Here is a 20,291-nt window from a genome sequence, read left to right on the forward strand (position 1 = left end):
ATAATTTTTTTTTTTTGCAAAATACTAAATAAAAAAGTACTTAAATTAAGAAGAAAAAAACAAGGATCAAACTAGTGAACTAGTCGTCGTCTTCGGATGATTCTTCTGTTTGTTGACGATGAGCTTGTTTCAAAAGTCGTTGCTCCAAGAAAAGTTGACGTTGTTGTTATTGTGTGAGAGGACGATATTGAGGCATAACGATTGGGATTTGTTGTAGATTATTCTAGTTTGTTGAACTACCACCCAAATAGCTTCCGTATTGCAGCAGTTCGTTGTATTCATTGAGGTTTGGTAGTGTTCGATTTGGGTGTGACATGATTTTTTAGATACAGATAAAGTGTTTTGTGGGTTTTTGTTGATGAAGATGAAGATAAATATTGAGTATAGTATGTATATATGGAGAAGAAGAAAATAATATTTAAAATTAAAAAAAATTTGGAATACAAAAATATATAAGGAAAACGGTCGGATGATCGTTGGAGTGAGTCAACAAGCATTAACCAATCACACAGCGACACGTGTAACTAACATTTTTTTTTTTTTTGGCGTCAGAAGCCCAACTGACGTCCCAAGCTTGTTAAAACTAATGCCCCCTTATAATCCGTCAGTTTTGCCATATCAACTGACGGATGAAGTCTGACGCATCGTTAAAACTGGTCTTAATTCAAAGTTGGGTCAAATTTGTGCATTTGTGAATAATTAACTATTTGATTTTAAAATATACATACAAACAAGTTGAAAACATACGATTTAAATTTTTAAATATTCTATGCGTTTAATAGATTACCGATTATAAGTTGGTACATATTAGAAAATTTGACACTAATTTATTTGACCTAGCTTGATGCATAAAAATATCTAATTTCATATCATTTTTCAATTCAACGGCAACAACAAAATTCAATCTCACATAAGTAGTGTATGGAGGAGGTAAGATGTAGACAATTTTTTTCCTATCCTAAAATAAATAGAAGTCATTTTTTCAAACACTCTAAGAGTTGAAAAAGACATCTCTCTCAATGTACAATGAATAAAGAGATTGTTTCCAAATGAACCTCCGGCCAATAAGTAGTTTAAAAAAAGAAAAAGTGAAAGACGACGTGAAAATGTTAAAATTAAATTTCTATGATTTTAAATGTGCCTTAAGTTTAATTTAGTCTTTAAGTGACAGTAAGTCGTCAATAAATGGAATAAATGGATGTTTGATGTTGACTCGATTAATAGAGGCATAATTTTGTGTGGGGCTAAAATACTTCAATTAAGCTCAATAAAAAAGGTTTTTCATCTCAAATTTTGTGTGTGGCTGAAATACTTCAATTTTTTTTCTTCACATAATTAACAATATATAGCTAGCTTAGTCGACCACAAACACGTTCATGAATGTTCACGCATATTATATATGTCATATATAAAAAAACTCGTTACTTGTTTTCAGAAATAACTAACATAGACTTGTTGCTGTGCAAATAGGAACTTCACTAGTAGATTAATTATAGTTTATAACGCCTTATAGTTATAAAATTTGGAGACTTTATTCAGGTGTATTTAAATTGTAAATACACAACTTCATGAAAAAACAAAGAAATAATGAATATCTTCTTAATTAATTGGCACTAAGCTAGCTAGCTAATGACCAGGTCCTCTGGGGCTAGGTCCTGAAGCAAGCCGTTGGAGCCAAAACAACACACCTGTTGTGGCCTTCTCGTACACGCTTGTAGCAAGATGGTTTGTGTTGGAAAAGTCATCACACAAGACTCTACCTTGAACAAGTGGGCTCACAACAACAATCATGATCACCATAACAAACAAAAAGTTGCTTGCTTTCTTGATCAATGCCATATTTAATAGCAAGACTAATTATTAAACTGTAAATGGGATTGTATATGAAACTTTAACTACAACGTTTATAGTTTTGAGAGTAGCTTTTTTGTGTGATTAATTATTTTGTGGGTGGTATATATATAGATAGATAGCCATCAAGTTATGGTAGTTATTGACTTATTGATCGTTGGAAGTTTGATTTGAATGATTTTGTATTTTTTTGAATAATAGGAGGCGAATGCAATGGCTCACGTGTTGACCAAGGAAACTAGGGTTGGGAAATGGTCAAACATATTTTATTTTTTAAAAAGCGAGAAAAAAAAAAGTTCAAACATATTGATTCTACGTGAATCGTATTATGTATTTAATTATTACTCCGTATATACGAGTATTTTTTTTAGCTTTTGTTAGTTGTCAATAAAAAGAGCAAGGGCCACTAACATTTTACAAATTAAACAACAATTCACAAAATTAAGTATTTACTAAAATGGGATGTAGCGCTTTTCTTGAGTATATATATATAATACGGAGTACTCAGTAGTATTTTTTTTAGTTTGTTACATGCTAACTTCAATGGAAAAGATCAACCAAAAAAGTGAAAAACCAAAATGCTATAAGACCATTCCCCCTACGCTAAAGGAGTAGTTGTGTTTTTGTAAGGGAGATTTTTGCTGACGTAACATTGTTGTGGGATGAATGAGCTAGTAAATGTATTGTTGTGGTGTTGTTGAGAAAGAATTAAGCTGACGGGGCATTTCCTTTTTTATTTAACTATATATATATATATATATATATATATATATATATATATATATATATATATATATATATATATATATATATATATATATATATATATATATATAACAAAAGACGTTTAATTAAATAAGACCAAAAAATACTTCATATTAAAAAGGCACTTAAATTAATTTGGGGATTATCACCAAAATGCCCTTTTTTTTTAAGCTTGTTGACTGACAGCCCTAAAAAAAAAAGTTTGGCAATTTGCCCTCGCAAGGCGCAAGACACCTTGCGTCCTTGCGACCTTGCGTCTTTGCGACCTTGCGACGTTGCGACCTTGCGTGTTTCAGTAAAAGAACTAGTTAAATGATCAGTTTGCGTTCACTGTTCCCACACACATACGCAAACTCCTCTCTGGTGCCCTTTCGCTCGTCATTCGCAAGATCGTTATCAAGCTTTCTTACATTCTCCAAACACTCGCAAATCACTCACAAAATCTTCATCATCATCCTCACGTCATCCTCCTCACATCTTCATCGTTACTAGATCTTCTTCATCCTTCCATCTTCGATCTTCCCGAGTACAAGCGAGCTTCTACGCCACCAACATCATCGAATCACCATCATCGTTCACTATGTCTCAAGAACAGGTTATATTTCTTAGATCTATGTTATATTATTCGATCTACTTCATAGTTCTTAGATTTATGTGCTAAAACAAAGTTTTTGCACTCTTTGCACGCCAACTGTTCGAAAAAATGTGCCAACGAAATTTGTTTGTATTTTGTGTTTTTGATTGTATATTATTGAGATTGCGTACGATACCCAGGAATTTTTGCTAGATTCAAGTTGTGTAACTCTGTTGCTATGTAGACGCAAGACAATCCTTGCGTCCTTGCGTATGCCTCACAATGTACGCAAGGTGATATTTGCGACCTTACGTTTGCCATAAGGTTACCTTTGCATATGCACGCAAGGTAATCCTTGCGTCCTTGCGTCTTGATCATATGTTACGCAAGGTTAACCTTGCGTCCTTGCGTCTTGCACATCGGTTACGCAAGGTTAACCTTGCGTCCTTGCGGCCTTGTACGCAATCTCTGTCTTGCGTGCTTGCGTCTATGTGATTTTCTTCTGATGTTCTTCTGACTTTTACAGGGCTATGTGGAAGGTAAATTGACCATGAAGAATATGTTGACCGTGATTCCTCAGGTCAAGAAAATGTTGACTGAGAGACAAGAAAAATTATTTAGAAGTACATGTTTTGGTCCCTGGTTAGATCTTTCATACACGGGTAATGATCCTGGCCTAGTACATGCCATGCTCCAACGGAAATGTGAGCGTTCAGCAAAATTAGATGCTAGTAAGTACCCTGAAGAGCAACAAGATATATGGTTTCATTTTTCTCCTAATTTTATGATTAGATTTGGTCGGCGTGAATTTTGTTTAGTCACCTGCTTTATGTTTAGTAGCCGGACGGACATGGTACATTACATCCCTCGAAATTATGAATCTAAGACCGCACCCATTAGACGGCGTTGTTTTCCAGAGCGTCCCGATGCCAGCAACATTTTGGTTAGTGATATACAAAACATCCTTATCAAAAAACAAGGTGATGAAAAGGTTCCCAAGGTTAGTGACGATGACATTGTTCGACTAGCTATAATTTTGATCGTAGAGAGAGCGTTTATGGGGAAGCAGGGGCAACATGTGGTTAGTAAACAATTTCTATGGTTGGTTGAAGATTTCAATAAGGTGAACGCGTACCCATGGGGGTCTCGTATTTGGGATGCTACTTACTCAGTGGTGAGCGAAGGTTTTGAGGTTCGAGAAAGCCAATTAGAGAGTGGGGGTTGAAAGGCTTACACTTTGGCTGGTTTTATGTGGGCATTTAAGATTTGGATCCTCGAGGCATACCGTCATACCATTAAGAGTTTTGCAACCAAAACTGATAAGGATGGAGTACCAAGAGCATTATTTTGGAAGCGTTCATCTGCTGAAACCTTTACAGTGTCTGACTACCTAAAACTTCTACATATAATGGTTAGTTAATATCTCCAAGAGCTTTTTATATAGTGTATATACAGCAGTTTCTGTTTTAACAGAGCAGATTTGTGTGTCGCAAGAGGACGCAAGATACACCTTGCGTCCTTGCGTATGTCGCAAGGATGTCTTTGCGTCCTTGCGTGTGATCCCTGGGTTATACTTGTTACGGGCGCAAGAATCATGCTTGCGTCCTTGCGTGTGTCGCAAGTTTACTCTTGCGTCCTTGCGTCTACTCGCAAGATGCTCTTTGCGTTCTTGCGTCTAGACGCAAAATGACTTTTGCGTCCTTGCGTCCTTTGTTTTTACTAATATAAGTTCATTTCAGGATGATTGTCCGAAGAGAAAAAGACCTTTTCGTTCCCTGCACCCATCTGAGACAGAGAGAGGTTGTCAATGGTGGATCCAGAGTTCCTCTTACTTTCAAGGAGATGTTGTTGAAGACGAGGAAAATACACAAGATGATAATCAAGTTGAAGAGGAGTTGGGTGGCAGTTTGAAGGAATTATTGCAGGAGGAGTCAGAGCAGACCTCGAACCCTCATCCAACACAAAAAGGCAACAATTTGCAGGAATTATTGTGTATGGTTAATATGTTGACTAAGAGGGTGGATGATCAAGAAAAGGAGTTGGCTGATTGTAAAAAGAAGCTTGATGATCATGAAAAATGTTTGAAAGAACAGGAACACCAGGAACACCAGAAACATCAGGTAAACTAGGCACAAGGTTGTTTTGCGACCTTACATCTTTCCTGTTATGTTGGCGCAAGGTTTTCCTTGCGTCCTTGCGCCTGACGTTAAATCAGACGCAAGTACCATCTTGCGTCCTTTCATCTTGATTGTAATTTAGGCGCAGGTTGTACTTGCGTCCCTAACTCAGACGCAAGGACTTATTTGCGACCTTGCGTATGGCTTCTTTTCTTATTTTTTTCATTTTGTTCATTATAGTATGTTGATAACGAGGATGCATATGTGGATCCTCGATCTTTCTCTGACAATGATACATCTCCGAGGGTTGTTAGACGTGGGAAAAGAGAAAGAAGACCCACTCATTTTTTTAAATTCCCCTTTCACAACACCGGGCTACAGAAAACCATTGGAGAAGGTATGTATGTAACATTCACTGGACGCAAGGTTTTCCTTGCGTCCTTACGCCTGATGTTTATAAGTCCTTGCATTTTGCGTCTTGGTTTACGCAAGATATATCTTGCGTCCTTGCGTATGTTTGCTGACTCATAGATAATATACAGTTGTCTGACGAAGTAGCTTCTAGAGTAAAAAGGCTGAAAGTTTCTCATCAAGGGACTAAAGAAGCTGAGAATGTGTTGCCAATGGAAACTGAAAAGCCTACTGAAAAAGGGGCTGAAAAGGCTGTTGATAAACAAGATGAGAACGTGGCTCTGGTGTCTGAGGAGATTGAGCAAGGAGTTGATTTGCCATTGGTTAATGAAGCAGAAAAACAAGCAGACCAGAATGAGGTTAGTGAATGACGCAAGGATCACCTTGCGTCTTTGCGTCTTCTTCATTGTTGGACGCTAATAGTGCTCCAAATGAACATATATTTAGTAGCAATATCCTTCCGATATGTAAAGTTTTCAGTTGCAATTGTTCTATTTTCAAGTAATATTCGTTTAAATAAATAAGTGCGAAGACAAAAGGTGAAAACGAAGATTTGAAGACAAAAACGTCCAAAAAGCTCAAATGTACAAGATACAATCCAAGTGGTTCAATTTAATGATGAGAAACGTCTAAAAATTACAAGAGTACAAGTTACAAAACGCAAAGTACACGATATAAAATAGTACGCAAGGACGTTCGAAAATTCGGAACCGGGACATGAGTCAACTCTCAACGCGCGACGCAACGGTGCAAAAATTACAAGTCAACTATGCACATAAATAAAATATAATATATAAATAATTCTTAAAAATTATATATATATTATATTATTATTTAATAACGTCGACAAGCAAAGATCCAAAATCATGTGAGCTGGAAATTCAAACTCCGCGACTCGCGGAGTTTGAAGGGTAAAAGTGCCGCAACTCGCGGAGTTTGAAATTTCAGAAATGTCCTATAAATATCAACGTTTTCTGCCGAGTTTTAAAGACACCACAATAATAATAATAATACTCCGTAAGATAATAAATAAATAAATATATAATATATATATATATATATATATATATATATATATATATATAGTATAGATTAGTGTTATATTAGATTAGTTCGGGTTATGTAACGGTTATTTTACGGGTTTTGAAGTCGAAATTCTGTCCGAGTAACACTACGCGATAAATACTCAATGTAAGTTATGTTCTCCTTTTTAAATTAATGTCTCGTAGCTAAGTTATTATTATGCTTATTTGAAATGTCCCGTTCTTATTGATTAAAAACGTTCCATATTAATTGATTTCGTTGCGAGGTTTTGACCTCTATATGAGACGTTTTTCAAAGACTGCATTCATTTTTAAAACAGACCATAACCTTTATTTCATAAATAAAGGTTTAAAAAGCTTTACGTAGATTATCAAATAATGATAATCTAAAATATCCTGTTTACACACGACCATTACATAATGGTTTACAATACAAATATGTTACATCGAAATCAGTTTCTTGAATGCAGTTTTTACACAATATCATACAAACATGGACTCCAAATCTTGTCCTTATTTTAATATGCAACAGCGGAAGCTCTTAGTATTTACCTGAGAATAAACATGCTTTAAACGTCAACAAAAATGTTGGTGAGTTATAGGTTTAACCTATATATATCAAATCGTAACAATAGACCACAAGATTTCATATTTCAATACACATCCCATACATAGAGATAAAAATCATTCATATGGTGAACACCTGGTAACCGACATTAACAAGATGCATATTTAAGAATATCCCCATCATTCCGGGACACCCTTCGGATATGATATAAATTTCGAAGTACTAAAGCATCCGGTACTTTGGATGGGGTTTGTTAGGCCCAATAGATCTATCTTTAGGATTCGCGTCAATTAGGGTGTCTGTTCCCTAATTCTTAGATTACCAGACTTAATAAAAAGGGGCATATTCGAGTTCGATAATTCAACCATAGAATGTAGTTTCACGTACTTGTGTCTATTTTGTAAATCATTTATAAAACCTGCATGTATTCTCATCCCAAAAATATTAGATTTTAAAAGTGGGACTATAACTCACTTTCACAGATTTTTACTTCGTCGGGAAGTAAGACTTGGCCACTGGTTGATTCACGAACCTATAACAATATATACATATATATCAAAGTATGTTCAAAATATATTTACAACACTTTTAATATATTTAGATGTTTTAAGTTTATTAAGTCAGCTGTCCTCGTTAGTAACCTACAACTAGTTGTCCACAGTTAGATGTACAGAAATAAATCGATAAATATTATCTTGAATCAATCCACGACCCAGTGTATACGTATCTCAGTATTGATCACAACTCAAACTATATATATTTTGGAATCAACCTCAACCCTGTATAGCTAACTCCAACATTCACATATAGAGTGTCTATGGTTGTTCCGAAATATATATAGATGTGTCGACATGATAGGTCGAAATATTGTATACGTGTCTATGGTATCTCAAGATTACATAATATACAATACAAGTTGATTAAGTTATGGTTGGAATAGATTTGTTACCAATTTTCACGTAGCTAAAATGAGAAAAATTATCCAATCTTGTTTTACCCATAACTTCTTCATTTTAAAACCGTTTTGAGTGAACCAAATTGCTATGGTTTCATATTGAACTCTATTTTATGAATCTAAACATAAAAATTATAGGTTTATAGTCGGAAAAATAAGTTACAAGTCATTTTTGTAAAGGTAGTCATTTCAGTCGAAAGAACGACGTCTAGATGACCATTTTAGAAAACATACTTTCACTTTGAGTTTAACCAAAATTTTTGGATATAGTTTCATGTTCATAATAAAAATCATTTTCCCAGAATAACAACTTTTAAATCAAAGTTTATCATATTTTTTAATTAACTAACCCAAAACAGCCCGCGGTGTTACTACGACGGCGTAAATCCGATTTTACGGTGTTTTTCGTGTTTCCAGGTTTTAAATCATTAAGTTAGCATATCATATAGATATAGAACATGTGTTTAGTTGATTTTAAAAGTCAAGTTAGAAGGATTAATTTTTATTTGCGAACAAGTTTAGAATTAACTAAACTATGTTCTAGTGATTACAAGTTTAAACCTTCGAATAAGATAGCTTTATATGTATGAATCGAATGATGTTATGAACATCATTACTACCTCAAGTTCCTTGGATAAACCTACTGGAAATGAGAAAAATAGATCTAGCTTCAAAGGATCCTTGGATGGCTTGAAAGTTCTTGAAGCAGAATCATGACACGAAAACAATTTCAAGTAAGATTTCCACTCGAAATAAGATTGTTATAGTTATAGAAATTGAATTAAAGTTTGAATATGATTATTACCTTGTATTAGAAAGATAACCTACTATACGTAACAAAGGTTTCTTGATCTTGGATGATTACTTGGAATGGATTTAGAAAACTTGGAAGTAAACTTGCAATCTTGGAAGTATTCTTGATTTTATGAAACTAGAACTTTTAGAATTTATGAAGAACACTTAGAACTTGAAGATAGAACTTGAGAGAAATCAATTAGATAAAGAAAATTGAAGAATGAAAGTGTTTGTAGGTTGATAATGCTAAAAACGAACATATATTTCATAGCATTATTCCTCAAGAAAGACAAGCTTTTAGTTGCAATTGTTCTATTTACAAGTGATAATCGTTTAAATAATAAAAGGTGAAGACAAAAGACAGATTCGACGAATTGAAGACGCAAACGACCAAAAAGCTCAAAAGTACAAAAGACAATCAAAAAGGTTCCAATTATTGATAAGAAACGTCTCGAAATTACAAGAGTACAAGATTCAAAACGCAAAGTACAAAATATAAAATTGTACGCAAGGACGTTCGAAAATCCGGAACCAGGACCAGAGTCAACTCTCAACGCTCGACGCAACGGACTAAAAATTACAAGTCTACTATGCACAAGAATATAATATAATATATAAATAATTATATTAATTATTTATATTTTATATTTATATATAAAATCCGTCGGCAAGAAAGACTCCAAAAGGTGTGAGCTGTAATTTCAATCTCCGCGACTCGCGGAGTTTGAAGGCAAAATATGCCGCGAGTCGCGGAGCCCCAAAAATCGACTCTGGCTATAAAGCAAACCGAATTCTGATCATTTTTCATATTCTATTTCTCTCTTCTCTCATATATACGATATATATATATATATATAATTTATATTTTAATTTTAATTTTAATTATAATTCTAATAATAAGGGTATGTTAGCGAATGTTGTAAGGGTGTAAGTCGAAATTCTGTCCGTGTAACGCTACGCTATTTTTAATCATTGTAAGTTATGTTCAACCTTTTTATATTAATGTCTCGTAGCTAAGTTATTATTATGCTTATTTAAAACGAAGTAATCATGATGTTGGGCTAATTACTAAAATTGGGTAATTGGGCTTTGTACCATAATTGGGGTTTGGACAAAAGAACGACACTTGTGGAAATTAGACTATGGGCTATTAATGGGCTTTATATTTGTTTAACTAAATGATAGTTTGTTAATGTTAATATAAAGATTTACAATTGAGCGTCCCTATAAATTACCATATACACTCGATCGGACACGATGGGCGGGGTATTTATATGTACGAATAATCGTTCATTTAACCGGACACGGGAATGGATTAATAGCCATTAGAATAATTAAAACAGGGGTGAAATTACATTCAAGGGTAATTGGTGTAATTGTTAACAAAGTAGTAAAACCTTGGTTTACACGCAGTCGATAACCTGGTGTATTCATTAAACAAAGTATTAAAATCTTGTTACAATTCGAATCCCCAATTAGTTGGAATATTTAACTTCGGGTATAATAATAATTTGATGAGGACACTCGCACTTTATATTTATGACTGATGGACTGTTATGGACAAAAACCAGACAGACATATTAAATAATCCAGGACAAAGGACAATTAACCCATGGGCATAAAACTAAAATCAACACGTCAAACATCATGATTACGGAAGTTTAAATAAGCATAATTCTTTTATTTCATATTTAATTTCCTTCATTTTATATTTAATTGCACTTCTAATTATCGCACTTTTATTTATTGTTATTTAATCGCACTTTTAATTATCGTACTTTTTAATTATCGCAATTTTATTTTATCGCACTTTTATTATTCGCAATTTCATTATCGTTATTTACTTTACGCTTTAAATTAAGTCTTTTATTTATTTAATATTTTACATTAGGTTTTAACTGCGACTAAAGTCTTAAAATCGACAAACCGGTCATTAAACGGTAAAAACCCCCCTTTATAATAATAATATTACTTATATATATATTTGTATTTTTATAAAAGTAAACTAATATAGCGTTGAGCTTTGTTTAAAGATTTCCCTGTGGAACGAACCGGACTTACTAAAAACTACACTACTGTATGATTAGGTACACTGCCTATAAGTGTTGTAGCAAGGTTTAAGTATATCCATTCTATAAATAAATAAATATCTTGTGTAAAATTGTATCGTATTTAATAGTTTTTCCTAGTAAAATATAAACTATTTCGTATACACCTCGCATAACATCAAGTATTTTTGGCGCCGCTGCCGGGGAGGTGTATACTTGATGTTATGCGAGGTGTATACGAAATAGTTTATATTTTACTAGGAAAAACTATTAAATACGATACAATTTTACACAAGATATTTATTTATTTATAGAATGGATATACTTAAACCTTGCTACAACACTTATAGGCAGTGTACCTAATCGTACAGTAGTGTAGTTTTTAGTAAGTCCGGTTCGTTCCACAGGGAAATCTTTAAACAAAGCTCAACGCTATATTAGTTTACTTTTATAAAAATACAAATATATATATAAGTAATATTATTATTATAAAGGGGGTTTTTACCGTTTAATGACCGGTTTGTCGATTTTAAGACTTTAGTCGCAGTTAAAACCTAATGTAAAATATTAAATAAATAAAAGACTTAATTTAAAGCGTAAAGTAAATAACGATAATGAAATTGCGAATAATAAAAGTGCGATAAAATAAAATTGCGATAATTAAAAAGTACGATAATTAAAATTGCGATTAAATAACAATAAATAAAAGTGCGATAATTAGAAGTGCAATTAAATATAAAATGAAGGAAATTAAATATGAAATAAAAGAATTATGCTTATTTAAACTTCCGTAATCATGATGTTTGACGTGTTGATTTTAGTTTTATGCCCATGGGTTAATTGTCCTTTGTCCTGGATTATTTAATATGTCCGTCTGGTTTTTGTCCATAACAGTCCATCAGTCATAAATATAAAGTGCGAGTGTCCTCATCAAATTATTATTATACCCGAAGTTAAATATTCCAACTAATTGGGGATTCGAATTGTAACAAGGTTTTAATACTTTGTTAAATGAATACACCAGGTTATCGACTGCGTGTAAACCAAGGTTTTACTACTTTGTTAACAATTACACCAATTACCCTTGAATGTAATTTCACCCCTGTTTTAATTATTCTAATGGCTATTAATCCATTCCCGTGTCGGGTTAAATGAACGATTATTCGTACATATAAATACCTCGCCCATCGTGTCCGATCGAGTGTATATGGTAATTTATAGGGACGCCCAATTGTAAATCTTTATATTAACATTAACAAACTATCATTTAGTTAAACAAATATAAAGCCCATTAATAGCCCATAGTCTAATTTCCACAAGTGTCGTTCTTTTGTCCAAACCCCAATTATGGTACAAAGCCCAATTACCCAATTTTAGTAATTAGCCCAACATCATGATTACTTCGTTTTAAATAAGCATAATAATAACTTAGCTACGAGACATTAATATAAAAAGGTTGAACATAACTTACAATGATTAAAAATAGCGTAGCGTTACACGGACAGAATTTCGACTTACACCCTTACAACATTCGCTAACATACCCTTATTATTAGAATTATAATTAAAATTAAAATTAAAATATAAATTATATATATATATATATCGTATATATGAGAGAAGAGAGAAATAGAATATGAAAAATGATCAGAATTCGGTTTGCTTTATAGCCAGAGTCGATTTTTGGGGCTCCGCGACTCGCGGCATATTTTGCCTTCAAACTCCGCGAGTCGCGGAGATTGAAATTACAGCTCACACCTTTTGGAGTCTTTCTTGCCGACGGATTTTATATATAAATATAAAATATAAATAATTAATATAATTATTTATATATTATATTATATTCTTGTGCATAGTAGACTTGTAATTTTTAGTCCGTTGCGTCGAGCGTTGAGAGTTGACTCTGGTCCCTGTTCCGGATTTTCGAACGTCCTTGCGTACAATTTTATATTTTGTACTTTGCGTTTTGAATCTTGTACTCTTGTAATTTCGAGACGTTTCTTATCAATAATTGGAACCTTTTTGATTGTCTTTTGTACTTTTGAGCTTTTTGGTCGTTTGCGTCTTCAATTCGTCGAATCTGTCTTTTGTCTTCACCTTTTATTATTTAAACGATTATCACTTGTAAATAGAACAATTGCAACTAAAAGCTTGTCTTTCTTGAGGAATAATGCTATGAAATATATGTTCGTTTTTAGCATTATCATAGGTATTTTTGGTCGTTGGTGTATAGATTAGATATAAAGGATATGTAATTTTGTTTTCATGTAAATAAGTCATGAATGATTAATCATATTTTTGTAATTTTATGAGATATTTTATGCTAGTTGCCAAATGATGGTTCCCATATGTGTTAGGTGACTCACATGGGCTGCTAAGAGCTGATCATTGGAGTGTATATACCAATAGTACATACATCTAAAAGCTGTGTATTGTACGAGTACGAATACGGGTGCATACGAGTAGAATTGTTGATGAAACTAAACGAGGATATAATTGTAAGCATTTTTGTTAAGTAGAAGTATTTTGATAAGTGTCTTGAAGTCTTTCAAAAGTGTATGAATACATATTAAAACACTACATGTATATACATTTTAACTGAGTCGTTAAGTCATCGTTAGTCGTTACATGTAAGTGTTGTTTTGAAACCTTTAGGTTAACGATCTTGTTAAGTGTTGTTAACCCAATGTTTATAATATCAAATGAGATTTTAAATTATTATATTATCATGATATTATGATGTATAAATATGTGATGACCCGGGAATTTCCGACCAAAATTTAAACTTAATCTTTATATGATTTCGATAAGATAAGCAAAGTCTGTAATGTTGAAGTCTCAAAAACTGTGAACTGTGCTCATGTATACATTTGACCTTTGACTACTCCCGACGATTCACGAACAACTAATTTGTAAATAGATATATATAATTTTATTTGAAATATTATTTGATATAATATATGATTTAATTGTTGAAAATAAATATATAAAATAATATTAGAATAGTTAATATTATTAATTTAATATATAATATATAGATATACATATAATTAAATATATATATACAAATATATATGTATATTATAAAAAGAAATATTATATATTGTAATTGTTATAATCAATGTTGAAAAATAAAAATATATATAATAACTAATATTTAATGAGTATATATATATAAATAAAGTATATAGAATATATATTTTGTGATTTCGAAGTTATTTAATAAATGACGGTAACGCTCAATTGTCATTTGATAGATATTAAACGAGTTAAAAAGAAACTTATATGATTTTAAAATAAACGGTAATCCAAAAATAAGTGATATAAATTATAGGCTTATTAGAAATGTATTTAGGAGCTATTTGATCAATTTTAGAATTTTTTATATTTTAACTGGGATCATATGCGGATAATTGATTTAATTTATACTTAATAATTTTATGTCGACATATAAAAATAGGCGGCTAAACTATTTGTGATTACTATGCTTGATTGGATTATGCTTGATTGAATCAGTACATGTTTTATTCTATTATCATATTATAATATTATATATTATGTAAAAATTATTTCTATATATATGTGGCTGTTAATAGTTTTAACTTTTATAATTGATTCACATGTTGGCCAGCTATTTAACTATTATTAAAGTATTATAAATTCATTGTGTTACCACTTGTTAACTAATTTATATTCGTTGGATAACACCTGTGATTGTTCCATTCCATATAACAATGATATATATACTTAATCAAGTCCTACAAACTACCAACACCCTAATCATCAAATCGCCACCCACCACTCTTGTGTTATTCTCCTTCTTCTCTTGAGACAACCGGACTACCAACCTCCTTCTTTGTTTTGTCAACCAAAACCACAACCTTAAATCACCACCTATGACCATTCGTTACTTTTACTATTTGTATTCCAATTTTTGTAGAGCAAAACCAACACAAACCCACAACAATCTTATTTAATCAACCATCGGCTACCACCTCTTTAAGCATCACCTTCAACTCTGAAACCACCACCTATATAACCACAACAACATCCACCTGATTACTACAGTCTGCCACTCATTTTCAAACTAAAAGAACACCACCTAAACCCTCACACTTTGAAAACCACTATCATCACGACACCATCGTCAACATCAACACACGTCCACACAAATATGTTTCTGTGGCACCATCATTTCTAATTTCTATTCGGTTCACGAGTCATCACCATAACCGTCTCATTCAAACGCCACCAACGAACCACCATGAACCACCCATCTTCACCTCTCTCTCATTCTCATCTCCCTATATATCTCTCCTTTATATTTCTACTTTGGACGTGATCATCAACCAAACCACCTTCGAATAATTATCACCGTAGCTCCATCATCACCACACCTTCTTTACTACCACTGTTTGATAAGGATTTAATTTAATAACTCAAGATACATTAATTGTAACAATGAGTTCACCGATGCATACGTCAGCACGTACTCGTTCATATCAAGAGAATAGTCTATCGAATGTTCAAATAGAAAAATTAGAATCTTCATTACTCCGGCTTATTAATGACCATCAAATTTCTGGTACCCAACTTTGAGAACAAACAGAAATCGAAGAAAGAGGCAATAAAGAGTACTTATCGTGTATCAATTTTTTTTTTATTGTGAATGTATTGGGGATTTCTATCCTAAGCAATATTAATCATTGAGGAAAAAAAATGTGGTGCATGTGAGACAAGCATTAGCCTCATTGGCCGACCAGTAGACTAGATAGCGACTGCCTTTTTATTTTTTTATCTTTCTCCTACAAATTGCTTCTAATGACGGGTTCCGAGCCACCATCCCTTTCTTATTTAATTAGGCCGTAAACTTTATAATTTTTTTGGGCCGAACATTTGATTTTGGACTCCAAATAAAAGGGTTAGCTGTTGGGCCGAAGGAGTTGGGCCAAGCTTTAGATGTGGTCGAGCTGTTTTATTTATAAGAAAGATTGATGTTAGAAAAAGGGAAATTTTGATCAAGGTGATGTATTATAATGATGATGATGATAGTACGGGTAAATGATGATGATATGACAAAACTGTGACGATGAAGATTAGAATCATGTTATGATTATGTTATAATTATGATTACAATCGTGTTATGATTAAGATTATGATAGATAATGAGGTAACGATGGTTATGATCATGATTAAAGATTATGATTACGATTAGATAATGACAAGTCGATGGGATTAGACGATTCAGTGAAGGAATTGGTTTGATGATAAATGGTGATTAGAAAAATGGATTAGATTGGATGGTTAAGGGAGTTGTCGGGTTAGCGGGACGTCGCGGGTTCAAACCCGGACTTGTGCATTTTTTTTAGGGAATACTTCTTGAGGTAGTTTACTTATTACTTATTATCATTATTATCATTATTATTATTGTTGTTGTTGTTATTATTATCATTATTTACATTAATTACTATCAAGTATTATTAAAAAGTATTATTAGTATTAAGAGTTAGGATCAAAATTATATAATATAAGTTTTTATTATTTATTATCATTATTATTAAAATTAATATTTGTATTATCATTATGATTATTTTTATCATTATTATCAGTATTAACATTATTAATAATATTTTTCATCATTTTTAATATTATTATTATCATTAATATTACTTGAACCACTATTATTATTACAACTATATTATTATTATTATTATCAATATTACTATTAATATTATTATTATTACAATAAAAGTTAGTTATATAAAAATATACTTAAGAAAAATATATTTTATAAATTATTTATTTAAAGTATATAAAATAAATATATTTAAGTTAATAATGAAAAGCATGATTTACTGAAAATAACAGTTATATTAATAATAAATAAATTTATTTGACTTCAATAATATGTTTTAATATATATACAAATGATATAGGTTCGTGAATCCGAGGCCAACCCTATACTTGTTCAATGTCGTCATATGTATTTTTACTACAAAATACAGTACAGTGAGTTTCATTTGATTCCCTTTTACTCTTTACATTTTTGGGGCTGAGAATACATGCAAACGTTTTATTAACTGATTTACAATAATTATATGCGTGAGTTTCATTTACCTTTTTACCCTTTATATATTTGGGCTGAGAATACATGCGCAATTTTTATAACTGTTTTACGAAATAGACACAAGTACTTAAAACTACATTCTATGGCTGGATTATTAAACCGAATATGTCCCTTTTTATTAAGTCTGGTAATCTAAGAATTAGGGAACAGACACCCTAATTGACACGAACTCTAAAGATAGATCTATCGGGCCCAACAAGCCCCATCCAAAGTACCGGATGCTTTAGTACTTCGAAATTTATATCATGTCCGAAGGAGGATCCCGGAATGATGGGGATATTCTTATATGTATATTGTGAATGTCGGTTACCAGGTGTTCAATCCATATGAATGATTTTTGTCTCTATGCATGGGACGTATGTTTATGAGAAATTAAAATATGAAATCTTGTGGTCTATTAAAATTATGAAATGATTATTTATGATAAACTAATGAACTCACCAACCTTTTGGTTGACACTTGAAAGCATGTTTATTCTCAGGTATGAAAGAAATCTTCCTCTGTGCATTTGCTCATTTTAAGGACATTACTTGGAGTCGATCATTGCTCTGGAATCAAATGTTGATGACTTCGTCCAGTTGGATTAGGACGGGGCTTTACAGTTGGTATCAGAGCGGTGGTCTTAGTGAACCAGGTCTTGTATTAGTGTGTCTAACTGATAGTCGTTAGGATGCATTAGTGAGTCTGGACTTCGACCGTGTCTGCATGTCAAAAGTTTTGCTTATCATTTTTGTCGGAAATCATCTACTTATTATCCTTAGGAAATTACATGCTTATCATTTCTAGTCTAGACACATCTTACTGCATTAATTGCATGAATAGTGTATAGACAAAAATTCATATCTTAGCGTATCTGTTATTGTTACCTTTGCCTGACAGCTTCCGTAGATTCCTCCGTAACTTATGGAATTTTAGTATTATATATGCATATGTAAATTATGTATTGCATGGTACTAATCTACATCCTATAATCTATTTCTTATCGAAAATACTTCATCTGATCGTACGAGATGAATCTCTCAACCAGTTCGAGTCCCTCAGAATTCGATAGCTATTCCGATAGTTATTCTGACAGCTATTCCGATATGGATTTCCACTCGAGCTCCGAAAGCAGTGTAACTGGAATGAATCAATCAGTTATACATCATCTATTCTGGATGAATTAGAAATGGGTTCGTAGTCGACTTAATCAATGGTGACGCGAAGAAGGCTATCCTTTCCACCAACCAAATTGCCCTCTTGACGAAGAATCCGAAGCACTTACCAGTGAACTAGTCTGAAACATCATTTTTCACCCTCATTTCCCGAATATCTCACCACGATTATATTTTATCTAAAATTCTAAACCTTATTCATCCGCTCGTTTCGACCGACAATCATCCCGGAATAATAGAAGAAGTCAATGAACTTCGCGCTCGAGTAATCAATTTGGAGAATATGGTGCAAAATTTACCAGCTTCAGCAACATCATCGACACTAACAATACCATCAGCAACAGCACCAGTACCATCAACAATCCATGCCTTAACATCACATTCTGTACCTCGAATATAATCATCATTCTACGTATCGTTTTACATCAATTACCTTCGTTCTTCATGATGATTATGTACTCTCTAATGTTTTAGAGATTAGGCATTCTAGATCTAACAGTGAATCAAATGAGATTAATATTATATTAACTCATTAAATCTATGATTACATCTGAAGAAAATATATATGTAAGTATATTTTCATAAAGATTATAATTAAAAATTCTTTTGTACAAACTGTTAATGGTGGAAATATTTTAACGGGTAGGTAATACCCGAGGAATATTCAGATCTCACATTAATAAGTTACACTGCACATTCTTCGAAGCTGATTCAGTAGCCGTTTACTATCCCACTTACATCCACCGATATACAAATCCGTTCACCACAGAATAACCATTTTCATCCAATTTCATATTTAGACTTTGATTTATCAGAATCCAACAAGTGGCATAACGAAGAAAACATTTGACAAAATAAAATTTGTTAGAAAAAAACAAATTAACTATGAGAAATTTTGCTAAGAATCCACGCTAATTATTCCTAGCTAATTGTTCCTAGCTAACTGATTACATTTTATTTATCGCAATTTAATTATCGCAAATTACATTCTCGCAATTTTATTTATCGTCATTTAATTTATGTTATTTGTTTTTACACACTTTAAATATCGGGTCAAGATACGTAGTAATTAATTCGAATATTATATATTAAGCTATATAGGAATCATTAGACTGTTAACTGTGGACAATCGGCTGTGGACTAATAACATTGGACAATTAAAATGAATAAAAATATTGATTATAACATATGAAACTAAACATTTCTTCAAGTTTGCCACTTGATTTCATCTTAAACCTCATTTGTATCTTGACGATTACAATCTGCGTTCAAAGCTTTCGTAATTCTTGACAACACCTCAATCGAGAGGATGAACCAACCACACTTCATCTACGTAAGAAGAGATTGATGCATATAGTTATGCACTTGAAAACTCTCGGAACCTGAGTAAACGTTTAACACGTATCTGTGCTAATTCCTTTAACATTATTATTACCCAAAATAACTTGGTAATTCCTTCCAAAGTAGCAAATTTTGTCACAGCTCCAACAAGTCAACTTCGACTTTTCGTTCGAAACAACCTTATTATCACCTTGATTTATATGTATGCTCTTTTATTGTTATCGGGGAACCTTTTATATTTCACCATATTACCATCAGCGTTTAATCATCTAAAAACACAATTCTCCTGAAACCACCTCGGATTGATAACCGATGATTCAGATATCGTAGCATTAAATGCAGAGGAAACAAAAAATAAATAAAAATTTTAGATGGTCTAAACGACTAAAAGTTTGTTGATAAAGAAAGGAATGTTAGGAACGCTCGATAGAAAATTTGGTACTGAAAAACAGATTGAGCAAACCACGAAGGAGACCAAGGACAAATACAAGGATCAAACTCTATATTCAAAGAGTCCAGGTAATTCTGAATCTAATGAAATCT

The sequence above is a fragment of the Rutidosis leptorrhynchoides genome, chromosome 8, assembly GCF_046630445.1.
Source record: "Rutidosis leptorrhynchoides isolate AG116_Rl617_1_P2 chromosome 8, CSIRO_AGI_Rlap_v1, whole genome shotgun sequence".
Lineage (NCBI taxonomy): Eukaryota > Viridiplantae > Streptophyta > Magnoliopsida > Asterales > Asteraceae > Rutidosis > Rutidosis leptorrhynchoides.